Source organism: Schistocerca americana, chromosome 2, assembly GCF_021461395.2.
Source record: "Schistocerca americana isolate TAMUIC-IGC-003095 chromosome 2, iqSchAmer2.1, whole genome shotgun sequence".
NCBI lineage: Eukaryota > Metazoa > Arthropoda > Insecta > Orthoptera > Acrididae > Schistocerca > Schistocerca americana.
In genome coordinates this window covers 393,905-407,255 of record NC_060120.1, presented here as the reverse complement: position 1 = coordinate 407,255, position 13,351 = coordinate 393,905, and the positions used below count along the sequence as shown (strand labels likewise).

The window sequence follows — 13,351 nt, the reverse complement described above, 5'->3', positions numbered from 1 at the left end:
CTTCTCAACGTAAAAAAAAAATTAAAGCCTACTTTGAACAAATGAAGATACGATCGTTGACGAAGACATCGTTCTGCATTGGATTTAAGAGACCACATTGCTTTGATCCAACTGTCAGCTTTCGAAAAGACTTGCCACTATATTTTTGATCGCACACATAAATCAGATTTACTTCACTTACTAATCGTTTATCACTTCCAACATCTAAAACAAGATATGCACTCGGGAAGTAACTGCACTGTGTGCAACTCTTGGAGGAGGGTAATTTAGACCACTGTTAATCCCCAGCCTTTCGGTTCCACGTACATGTGGAGGTGTGAACATAAGAATATATTCCTCATTAGGTCCTTACAGAATTTATGCGAATACGATGAAAGCCGCTGCAACATTTTACTATCCATATCAAATACTGATTCTCAGATTACAAAGAACAACATTTCACTAACAGAAGGATGTAGCTCAGTTTCTACACCAATTTCATCCTGAAAATTATTCAGAGAAATAACGCATAAGAGTCTCGAATATAACATATTCAGTATACGCTGTATAATTTTTCTATAATTATTTCCACAAATGGAAATATGCCTTCCGCTCTTTCTACAGTTTATGAGGCTCACCACTCCCCAAATGGTCTGAAAGGGTTTTACGCAGCCAAAAGCCCCGTCCCTTCTCGCTGTGCTACGCTACGACGACAGGAAGACGCGTATGCCTGTCTAGCCGATGGGTATCATCGTTTTAGCCACGGGTCATTTGAGCACTCGAGCATCAACAACTGAAAGGCTGCCGCATCATCCAGAAACATACCCCTTACTGGATACCGACGCCACCACCATTCTGCACCTTTATCTCTGTCACAGAGCACAGTGATTAACAGGGGTGCAGGAACACTGCCACTGGACGAGTTTGTCCGGACAAATAAGTTGATGTATAAGTTAGTCCACATCCATTGCAGGATGCGGAGTCTCAGAAACTACAGAAGGAATTAATTCCAACAGCTCATTGTTCAGGCGGGCGGTGGACATATTTTTCTGTGTGGGGTTTGACATGGCAATGTATGAGGGCCCCTAATCCTCTGCTATATTCGCAGGAGAACGATGCAGGAACCTCTGCCCTGATCATGTACATATGTTTATTCGCTTACAAAGCTCTGCAGGTGACATTCACCTTCAACAAGCCACTGCACCACACCAACGATCCCATATTGTGTAAGGGTTTTGAGGAACACTCCTCGAACATGAAGGTGCTTGTGTGGTTCATTTCTTGACCTTTACCACCCCCCCCCCCCCCCAACCCCCTCCGGACCCTAAAAATCACTTCTTTCTTGCCGTACCTGTGGAGCGCAGAATTGCATTCATTTGCCTTATCACTCCAAGAGTTAAAAAATTAGCCGTTTAGCTAATGACCTGGTGATGTTTCCATGAACGAAGACCGTATGTGGCATAAAACGAGAGTCAATTTTCATGTAACGAGATTAAAAATTTCACTTTATGAAACTGATATCGCTGATCGCACTCCTATTGAAGACACTAAGTTTTCCATGGGTGCCAGTGTGATTAGAGAGTGCTAAATGAGTTACACATGGGTTAAAGGACGGAAGGAAGATCATTTCTGAAGAAATTTCACGTTTCCGCCCGGTCGTAGTGAACTAAACTCCATAATATTTCAACTGGTCACCTGCCAATCACCGTCAAGCAAGCCATCTAAGACGTCCTCCGTCCCGCAATATACAGGGACAGCCACTAACTATTGCCACCTAGAATAACTCCGGAAGTATGATAGTAGCTGAAACGTTTGTGGAACAAATGTTGCATGGGACAACGGGGGGTCATAATATGACGCCGGTTTTTTGTTGCTAGTGTAATATTGCTACATGAATTTGCTATGCTGAAATCGGGTGCTAATAGTAGAATAAAAGCGGGTTAAAAGCTGTGAGCTGTCTGGCGAAGTTAATCTTGTATTACTAAGCAACTGTTTCATCAGGTATCTAGTCTAAGTTTACCAAATTCCCCAACAGACTAACATTGATTATAATCTTTTACAGTCATACAACAACCGGTAATATATCTATATATAAAAAGGAGAATTTAAATAAAAAGAAAGAAATCAGTTTATATTTGGAAATTTATTTTAAGATTGTTCATTGAAATTTCAGCATATTATACGTGAGTTATAACTGAGCTGGTGCCTTGTTTAAGGATTGTAAAAATGTGAGATTTTAATCTTATGGAACACATCAAATATGGAGCCAAGATTGGGAGACTGCATACAACCCTGCATTCACAAAACAACACCCAAAGAACGTTGAAACATAAGCAAGGAGAAATTAACCACAACCAACAGATTCAGTTTTCACCCAAAGAAATTACGTTCGTAACACAATCCTGTCCGTCATGTAATTAGCACACACTGGTATACTAAATTCATATCAACTCTTTGTAAAATCTTCCCAAAAGGAATAGCTGAAGGCTACTTTGATGATTACACCACATGCTCCACGTGGTCAACTTGGTTTACAGAAAGCGTATAACTCCACAGTAATTTTGATAATTAAAATAAGTTCGATCGAAAAGCAATTGACAAAAGAAAAACCTTGAACTGGTTACTAACGTCTTACTATTAACCTGATGGGTCAAACAGTTATATAAGCACGTGGTACTGGTCTCGCAAAGTACACTCCACGTGGGTTGAACATAACGAAAAGCATAAAGAAAAGTTGCTATATTGTAAAATGTTGTCAAGACGAGACGTTATAATTACACTACGTTGCAATTTAAGATAACCTTAGATATTTTAGAGCTAAACCCGAAATAAAGATGATTAAATTTTCAGTTAGGCTGAACTTAACAAATCCATTGTCCTACGGACTTAGCAGACACGCACTTAGTCGGAGATCTTACCACTTCAGACGCTCGCCACGGTCCCACAGCAACTGCCTTACAGCCGAGCGTGCTTCCTGAGGGTGGCTCACCAAGACCAACGGAAGTGGCCAGAGGGGCAGCTTCCTATACCAACATGACAACGGACGGACAGAACCATACTAAGGATAGAAACCTCTTTGCTTTTAGGAAGCGTAGCTACCTGTTCCGACGTTGGTCCTACTGTTCTCTAGCAGACAGCCTTGTCTGCTACCCTCAAGCATGCAACTACAAATACATTTGCTCATTCATACTCTCACACAGAAGGGAAGGGGGATGACAGTATCTTATCATATACAGTATATAAAAGAAAGCGGATGTAGGTTCCGTATGAGACTGTGTGACATGAATTACATATAAACTGTGTTTTAAAGTGTAGTAGTGTGACAGATCGTTCTTGTTTACGTGTAAAGGTAACACGTTCCACTACTCAGTCTCCTCCCAGATAGTCAGAAACGCCACAGTAAATTTAGAAGAGGAATTTATTCCATAAATGACAACAGATTTAAGAAATCAAACATGAAAGGAATCCAACAGAGACCTTTCATAACTCCAACGCTCCGGGAAAAGACTGTGCAGGGAATTTTCTGGCCATGCTAGGACATTCCCAAGCAGGCTTCTCACACCCTACTTAAACCAAAAGTGTAAAGAAAAGGCAAAAGGTCACCAGCTACTTGCTAAAACACAATAATTTCAACAAATCTTTAAAATCTACTAATTTCAAACAAAAAAAAAACACAATCTGTGACACCTATTTAAAAGATAGTGTAGACCTAATTCGGTCAGCAAGTAAAAACAATGGTTCCTGTGTCATTAATATGAAAACAATTTCTGGTTGTTACCCTTATGGAGTTCACCAGTGTTTGCTCATTGCAAGAGCCAACTGATCACAGGCAAATTTATGACTGTTTATTAACAAGCAAAATTTATGGAAATAGCAAAGGTGCCACAGCAATTAAAAAAGAACATGAAATAACATCAGTATTATAAAGCAGAACATTACAATACACAATCCGCAAAAGCAAAAATTGATAAGAAAAAAAAACATGTTTTACAAAGTGGTTATCGCAAAAAAAATTCTATATCTTATAAAACTAATAATTTGTAGAATTAACATAACTATGTGGCATTAATTTAATCACTCTACTATATTTCAGTTAGTTAGCAAACAATGAGCACTGTGTCATTATACTGAAAATACAATTAATTATGTGATTGTTACCCTTAAGGGGTTCCTCACTATAAATATGCCCCATGCAAAGGCTAATCGATCACAGTCCAATGAGAATGAATAGCAATCTGACTGATAAACGAAGCAATGCCACATGAATGAATTTACGAAACAAAATAACACAAATCTAATACATCACACAAGAACAAACATTGATCAATAAAACAGTACAATAGTCAATATCTAATAAAAAACACCAATAAATAAAACACCTGCAAAATACAAGAGTCAAAGTCTAAAATAAACTATAAATAGAACACCTGCAAAATACGAGAGTCAAAGTCTAAAAAAAATTAATAAATAGAACACCTGCAAAATACAAGAGTCAGTCTAGTAAACACCAATAAATCGAATCCCTGCAAAACACACGAGTCAAAGTTTCTGTTACAGAAACACACGTATATGCATTGAACTAAGAACCGTATAATCACTGTTCACTGATACACTCACTAGTTCCACTGTTCCGAGGCACAGTATAAGGGGTGGGGGAGGGGGTTCGTCGCCGCAGCTGTCAGTAGGGATTTTTGTCCATCTGTTGCGTGCAATCCCGCCGTCTCTGCCCTCTCATGAAGTTTCTCTTGGTGGTCTGTGTCACGTACATCTCGATTTGGTTCCATGTTTGTGTTGTCAAATTCGTGCGGTATCCTCGACTGACACGCCAGGTTGATATTCCTGGGCAAGGATGACACTTAATGGCTCTTCTTTTGTGCCACCCTTAGCGACCAGAGAACATCGAACCATGATTTACTGTCGCTTGACAGTGGGCATCCGTCAGGAGATGTTGATAGACGTCGTTGAAGTCTGCCAGTTTCTCTGGACAGTATGTGTCAAAAGGCTCCACGCCCTTTGTGTTGTTACATTCTTGAGTTATCCTCAATTGGCTCGCCGGTTTGATATTCCTGGGCAAGGATGACACTTAATGGCTCTTCTTTTGTTCCACCTTTAGCGACCAGAGAACATCGAACCACGATTTACTGTCGCTTGACAGTAGGCATCCGTCAGGAAATGTCGATAGGCGCCGTTGACGTCTGCAAGTTTCTCTGGACAGTATGTGTCAAAAGGCTCCACGCCCCTTGTGTTGTTTCTCCGCGGCCGTCTCGTCACGGTCGCGTGCGTGTGGTGCGTTGCCAGCAGATGGATTTCCGCGCGGTGGACCGCTCGCCCATCTCAGGTCATCGCCTTCAGGAAGGGTCGCACGGGGCGGCCGCCCATTAGCTCCAGGTGCAAGGGAAAGTGTTTGCCGCGTACCTTCTTTTGTTGTCGGCCGCGCTCCCGAAGTGGCCCGGTTGACAGCGTGTCCTGCTGGGAAACCCGCCAGTTTACAACTAGTCCGGCTGCTCCCGCTGTCTCTTAAGAGTTTTGCCGGTTCGCTTTCACGTTCTCAACTGCATTCACAGAAATTTTTCATCATCCTTATGTGATTACACAATGTCATACATAATACCACTTAGTATTGTCTTTCACAATTTTTAAGAACAAAGTGAGACTTATTTTTTTTTATTTTTTTTATTTTTTTTATAAAAATAATTAGATGAATCGACAATATAAAATAAAATTTAAATGACTTGACAATGTAAAAAAAATAAAAGTGAAATGACTTAACAATGTAAAAAAAAATAAAAAATTAAATGTACTGACAATATAATATTTAAATCCACATCACTAATGCGGTTCACTTACGTTTTAATAAATCCAATGCTACTTATTAATTCACTAAAATGAATAGGATTATGCCTTGTGCAAGTATAGGTCAGGACAGCATAGGGTTCACATGGTATTTACACACACATACATGCACACCTGTTGTCTATTCTAGAAACTAACTACCCATAAACATGCATTACTCAATATTCTACTTCTATCCACTACTAGTTAAGCCAATAAGCTACTTCAATGCTATTTCAACACCGTGTATATACCACTACAACATTGTTCTAATTCGTCCTCTTCTTGACGCTCGCGGCGTACGTCTTGTCACATGATAAATATGGAGAAACTTTCCTTAAACATACACAGTAAAAAGAACAATGGTTATTTACACACCAAAACATTTATACCAGTTCGCACACCTGAAAAGAGACTCGCAGTTATACATTTATCATACTCATATATTCACACATAAAACAGTAAGAAAATTTCATCTAAAATTACGTTATTACAAGAATTAATCACACAGATGGCTCTGAGAACGGTAAAAATGTCTGCACTATACAGGTTATACTACATTTTCTTACCCATTTTGCTGCGATTTCGTTCCTTCTTTAAGTTACCTCTCGCTTCCAAATCAGTCATTTCGCCTGTGGTGGTTATTCTGGATTCATTTCTCATGAATGGCAAAATTGTGGTCACCTCTATTCTGTAAAACAGTATCATCTTAACATATTGAACTTACAACAGACACAAAAGATCCGAATCCTCCTGTAGTTTAAATGACAAATGTTTTGCTTTATCCTTATTACCTTAAACCAAGCTTTCCTTCGTTCCCATAATCAAAATTATTTAATCATCCTCTACCTTCAAGAGGGAAATTTCCTCAGTACAAATCATATAGGCTGCAGTGCATCCCGCACCAGCGAAAACAGTAAGCTGTAATGCTCACAGCATCAGCAAAACACATAAACGTCGCTTTTCTAGGACAAGTATTAACGCAGAATAATTTTTTTAGGCTTTGGCTCAACATCAGTGAAGACTACAAAAAGGATCCATATTTCTGTACCAGTCTCCATTTGCTGAAAAACTGCTCGTATTTGACTACCACAATAATATTTCAGGGCCACGTAAATTACACAAACCACAATTCTTCTTTCACCTTGAAGGGAATCAATCTACTTACGAAATCCACAGACAGCACTTTCCGTACTCAGCTATAAAGAACAAAAAAGTACATATATCATCAATATTAACATATCATCGCATATTGGGAAGCCAATGGTTAAACAATCGTATTATCGCATCCTGTTTTCAAGATTCTGAACTTACTCATTCCTTTCTCAGAGTTCTCCTATCTTAAAATATTCATACAGCACGCATACTATAGTAAGAGATCCTCATTTATACTGACAGATATAGAATAGTAATAGATAGATAGTAGCACTGAAAGTAGAAAATCGGAAACAGGGCTACTATCAGCTGGGGACCTGGGTTTGCCAGACCCATAATACCCACAGATCGGATATTCCCCTGAGTTTTGCATTAATTCAACACAGATCTTGCTTCCCTCAGGAGCGACTCTTTTCAATTTACACAAAAAAAACATAAACAGCATTTCACTCGTTCACAAGGAAACCTTTTATCTTTACGTTTGAATCAAACTAAATCCTAATTGCACAAGGAAAGAAAACAAATTAACAACATCACTTCAATCAATCACATAAAAACATCTTTATCATTAATTTTTACCAACATATTATTCAAAATGCATGTCACAAATTTAAACTAATCAATTCTTTCTCCTCACCGTCCTCTCTACTTCTGACTGTCCTTTCTACTCATTTGCCATGTCACTCATTTGTTCCGATTGGGCGCCTTCTGCGCTGATCATTTATCATTGTCGGTTTTGTTCATTTCCATTTGCTGGATTATGTCTAGGGTTGGCCGGCCGAATTTCAACATCATGAGGTGCTCCGCCTACAGTCATATTCCCACCGTATTCATCGTAGTATCGATTCTGGTTGCCGTACCTGTAGCGTTCACGATCTTGTCCACGTCCTCGATCATTTCCGTTGTTCCACCTGTGTTCGCGACTGTCACCCCAGTTTCTATACGGCCGGTCCCGATTATTGTTCCGTTCGCGTCGCGACGACCAGTCACGCCGTTGATTAGTAATACGGCCACGACTGCGGTCGCGCTGCTGTGCCCCGTAATAACTTTGTGGCTGATTAGGCGGGCATTCTGCTGTATTATATTCCAACTCTTGGAGAAGTGTTTTAAACGTTTCGACGTCCTCTTTGCATCGTCCCGCAAGAATGACGTGCCGCAAGTGCATCGGCAATTTGGTGATGCATATCCTAATTAGTTCCGCAGGCCGGTGTGGATCGTATAAAAATTGATTTGCCTGCAGCATGTGGTCGAATAGGCGTGCAGGGCTGCCGAAACCAGACTGGGTCAAATTTGGCAGCATAATTATGCCATGTTTGACCCTATCTTGTGCCGCTTCCGACCAATAGGCGGAGAGAAAGGCTTGTCGAAACTCCCGAGTGGAGTTGCAGTGACGCGCTGCCGACCTCATGCGAATCGCCGGTTCGCCTTCCAAATAGCCACACATATATTCTATCTTATGTGAACTTGCCCAGTCGGGAGGAAGACAGATCTCAAATTGCTCGAGCCATGCTCGTGGATGTATTCCTTTTTGCGAATTTCGGAATATCTCAAACTTTCTTACCGTAAGGAAATGTTTGAAATCAAATCCCCGCATTTCCTCCTGTCGAGGCCCTTGAATGTTTCTATTTTTCTCATGTCTGCCCCTCAAATTACATTCTTCCCTGTCGTCAAAATCTCCCTCGTGGCCGGAGTCCCTCTCTGCACTGTTCGTACGGCTATTTTTAGTGCTATTGGCGAGTTCGGAATCACACGCCATGCGGTTTTCCAGATGCGCCACGCGTTCTTGTAATTCGCCTGTTACAGCCTTGTGTTGCCTGTTCACTTCGAATTGTCCCTTCTGAAATCTCAGAAGCGAACGCACTTCTTCGGTCTCTGCGGCCGCTACCGGTGTAGTATTGTTCTCGCCTTCCGTCAGCTTCATCGTGCCTACAATGTCCGCTAATGCCGCAATCTTATCATCTACTTGTCTCTTGTCCTCCGCCCCAGTCTGCTTCAATTGTTCTACTTGCTGTTCCAACGCGTGGATCGCTAAACTGTTGTCCGTTATTGTGTTGCTAACGGACGTGGGACAATGCGTTTCCGCATCTTGGACCCTCGAGAGTACCTGCTGATGTTCCCTTTGGCATTCTTCCCTCAGCTCTTGGAAATTCCTAAGTAGCCGTTTTTCGCTTTCTTTAGATTCGGCATCGCGACTCCGCTTGCTCTGTTCTAAGGCTTGCAGACGATCATCGATTTGTTCAAATGTACGGCCTAATTCTTTCATAATATCACTTTTTATTTCACTTGCCAGGTTGTTTATTCTTTGTGAGATATCATCGGACACTCTCTGCATCGACTTGTCGACTTTATTTGTCTGCTGGATTAGTTTTTCGTCTATTTGTTCGCCTAGCTCGCGGATCGATTTTTCGGATTTCTGCGTCATTTGTTCGCCTAGCTCTCGGATCGATTTTTCAGATTTCTGCGTCATTTGTTCCCCTAGCTCGCGGATCCATTTTTCAGATTTCTGTGCGTTTTCTTTATTTTGTTGCAATAAGGCTTTCATGAGTTCTGCCAAATCATTTTGGTTAGTAGGAGGCAAATTAATTTGTGGCTCTGATGTGAGCCCGTTCGTGCTGTTCTGCATTTCGTCTGAAGTATTTCCCATTGCATTTTCGGAACCGCCCGACGCGTTAACATTCGAAATCAAATTATCCCCTTGGTCCATGTTGCTTAAGTTGTCGGACCACTTACTTTTAGTTTGGTTACGTGTCTGCATTAGTTCAATTTATACCCAGTACGCAACACACTAATCACAGTAAATGTATCCCCCAAAAATTTCGACAGTTACACGAAAGGTACCCAACCTAGTACTCACTTTTTCACACGCAAAACAAATTTTTATCTTTGATCGAAACAGTGGAATTTATAAGCGAGAAAAAAAACCACACACACATATAAAACACACAAATATAGAAAATAAAACAACAAGACAAACAACACAACGCCGCTCAACAACGCAGTGAATCTTTAGAAAGTCTCCTCAGAAACAACGCAGAAGTTGTTTGAGCGCTGTAGGGAAAAAAAATTAAGATTATACAACGCTTGCAATCTAACGTCTCAGAGATTCCAGAGTCTAGCGGAATCACAGAACAGGGTCGCCATGTGTAATATTGCTACATGAATTTGCTATGCTGAAATCGGGTGCTAATAGTAGAATAAAAGCGGGTTAAAAGCTGTGAGCTGTCTGGCGAAGTTAATCTTGTATTACTAAGCAACTGTTTCATCAGGTATCTAGTGTAAGTTTACCAAATTCCCAAACAGACTAACATTGATTATAATCTTTTACAGTCATACAACAACCGGTAATATATCTATATATAAAAAGGAGAATTTAAATAAAAAGAAAGAAATCAGTTTATATTTGGAAATTTATTTTAAGATTGTTCATTGAAATTTCAGCATATTATACGTGAGTTATAACTGAGCTGGTGCCTTGTTTAAGGATTGTAAAAATGTGAGATTTTAATCTTATGGAACACATCAAATATGGAGCCAAGATTGGGAGACTGCATACAACCCTGCATTCACAAAACAACACCCAAAGAACGTTGAAACATAAGCAAGGAGAAATTAACCACAACCAACAGATTCAGTTTTCACCCAAAGAAATTACGTTCGTAACACAATCCTGTCCGTCATGTAATTAGCACACACTGGTATACTAAATTCATATCAACTCTTTGTAAAATCTTCCCAAAAGGAATAGCTGAAGGCTACTTTGATGATTACACCACATGCTCCACGTGGTCAACTTGGTTTACAGAAAGCGTATAACTCCACAGTAATTTTGATAATTAAAATAAGTTCGATCGAAAAGCAATTGACAAAAGAAAAACCTTGAACTGGTTACTAACGTCTTACTATTAACCTGATGGGTCAAACAGTTATATAAGCACGTGGTACTGGTCTCGCAAAGTACACTCCACGTGGGTTGAACATAACGAAAAGCATAAAGAAAAGTTGCTATATTGTAAAATGTTGTCAAGACGAGACGTTATAATTACACTACGCTGCAATTTAAGATAACCTTAGATATTTTAGAGCTAAACCCGAAATAAAGATGATTAAATTTTCAGTTAGGCTGAACTTAACAAATCCATTGTCCTACGGACTTAGCAGACACGCACTTAGCCGGAGATCTTACCACTTCAGACGCTCGCCACGGTCCCACAGCAACTGCCTTACAGCCGAGCGTGCTTCCTGAGGGTGGCTCACCAAGACCAACGGAAGTGGCCAGAGGGGCAGCTTCCTATACCAACATGACAACGGACGGACAGAACCATACTAAGGATAGAAACCTCTTTGCTTTTAGGAAGCGTAGCTACCTGTTCCGACGTTGGTCCTACTGTTCTCTAGCAGACAGGCTTGTCTGCTACCCTCAAGCATGCAACTACAAATACATTTGCTCATTCATACTCTCACACAGAAGGGAAGGGGGATGACAGTATCTTATCATATACAGTATATAAAAGAAAGCGGATGTAGGTTCCGTATGAGACTGTGTGACATGAATTACATATAAACTGTGTTTTAAAGTGTAGTAGTGTGACAGATCGTTCTTGTTTACATGTAAAGGTAACACGTTCCACTACTCAGTCTCCTCCCAGATAGTCAGAAACGCCACAGTAAATTTAGAAGAGGAATTTATTCCATAAATGACAACAGATTTAAGAAATCAAACATGAAAGGAATCCAACAGAGACCTTTCACTAGATGCGGTCGCGTCATAGATATGAAGGTTATCTTTGTTTTTTTTTTTTTTAAGGGATGCTATAGTTTGGTACTCATTTTCTGATAGCGGTTATTGAGACATACCCAATGATGTGTAACAGTAAGGTCTTCGAAGGTCAACAAAGGTCAAAAAGTTGTCATGAACGTCCATTTACAGAAGGTCTTCGAAGTGATGACCATTGGTATCAATGCAGTGCTGTAATCTTCTTATCATGGATTGCATAGTATTCCTCATCACTTGGGCACTTATCGAAGCACATGCTCTGACAATTCTCTCTCGTATATCGTGCAAATAGTAAATATTCGCCGAATACGGCGTATCCATCTAACGTGCCATTGACATGTAAACACCATTCGACAGTTTCGCAATACAACACTAGACTAGTATCGTCGAATCAAGCGAATGTGAATGACGTATTCCATCGAAGAACAAGCCTGTACGTTTCTCATTTACAGAGAATACCAAAGAAATTCAGTGAGAGGTAGAGACTTGTGCACTGAAAGATATCCTCAACGTATTCATCATGAACGTCGTACATTTAAATATGTGTATGATAAATTGAGAACAACTGGATCTTTAACGCATCGGAAACATATCCGGCGAAGGAAAGTTACTAGAGGAAACGGAAATTGGTACTCTTCCCACTGTGTTCAAGATCCTTGTGTTAGTTCGAATGAGATTGCAAGGGAATCTGGCATGAGCCAGAGTAGTGTTGTTAGTGTTCCGCGTCGCCAAAAATATCATCCTTACCGTATCGTCTCCACCAAGAATTAACTGGTACGGATTGTATGCGTCGCATTGAATTCTGCCGATGGGCTCAAGTTCAGATTAATTTGATTTTAGTTACTGACGAAGCTACATTCACGAACCATGGAAATGTTATGTTATTGGGCAACTGAAAATCCATGTTGGCTCCGGCAAGTTGCACACCAAAAACCGTGGTCAGTGAATGTATGATGTGAGATTCTGGCGGATGGAATTATAGGCCCCTATTTCATCGAAGGAAATCTTAATGGTAGGAAGTACACCACATTCTTGCAAGAAACATCAGGTCTGTTATTGGAAGAAATATCTTCAGGAACAAGGGACAGAATTTGGTATCAACACGATGGGTGTCCGGCACATTTTTCGCTGATACCTAAAAATGAGATGCAGAGACAATTCCCAAATCGTTGGAGTGGACTCGGATGAGATGTGTCGTGGCCAGCTCGTTCACCAGACTTGACGCCTCTGGATTTTTTTCTTGTGGATATTCGTAAAAGACATTTTTTTATGAAGACGTTCCAACTACATCTGAAGATGGTGGGGTTTCGAGTTCCGCTGGATAGGTCAGGAGTCCACTACACACAGCAGGCGGCTACACAGGTAGCAGGGGTTGTGTGGAGTGGACTGGGCGGTTTTTTTTGGTTAGATGGCCTCGGGCAACAGCCTCAAAGGGTGCGGGGCAAAGTCAGGACATGCGAGGACCAAGCAGCAATCGATATTGTAATTGTAAACTGTCGAAGCTGCGTTGGTAAAGTACCGGAACTTCAAGGGCTGATAGAAAGCACCGAAGCTGAAATCGTTATAGGTACGGAAAGCTGGCTGAAAGCAGAGATAAATTCTGCCGAAATT

The 13,351-nt window shown here is 40.7% G+C and overlaps 1 protein-coding gene across 1 annotated transcript in view; it reads left to right on the top strand.

The window, feature by feature from the left end:
- LOC124594879 (cytochrome P450 9e2-like) overlaps positions 1 to 13,351 on the top strand; it is an 86,965-nt gene that overhangs the window by 39,603 nt on the left and 34,011 nt on the right. The gene's annotated exons all lie outside the window — the stretch shown is intronic.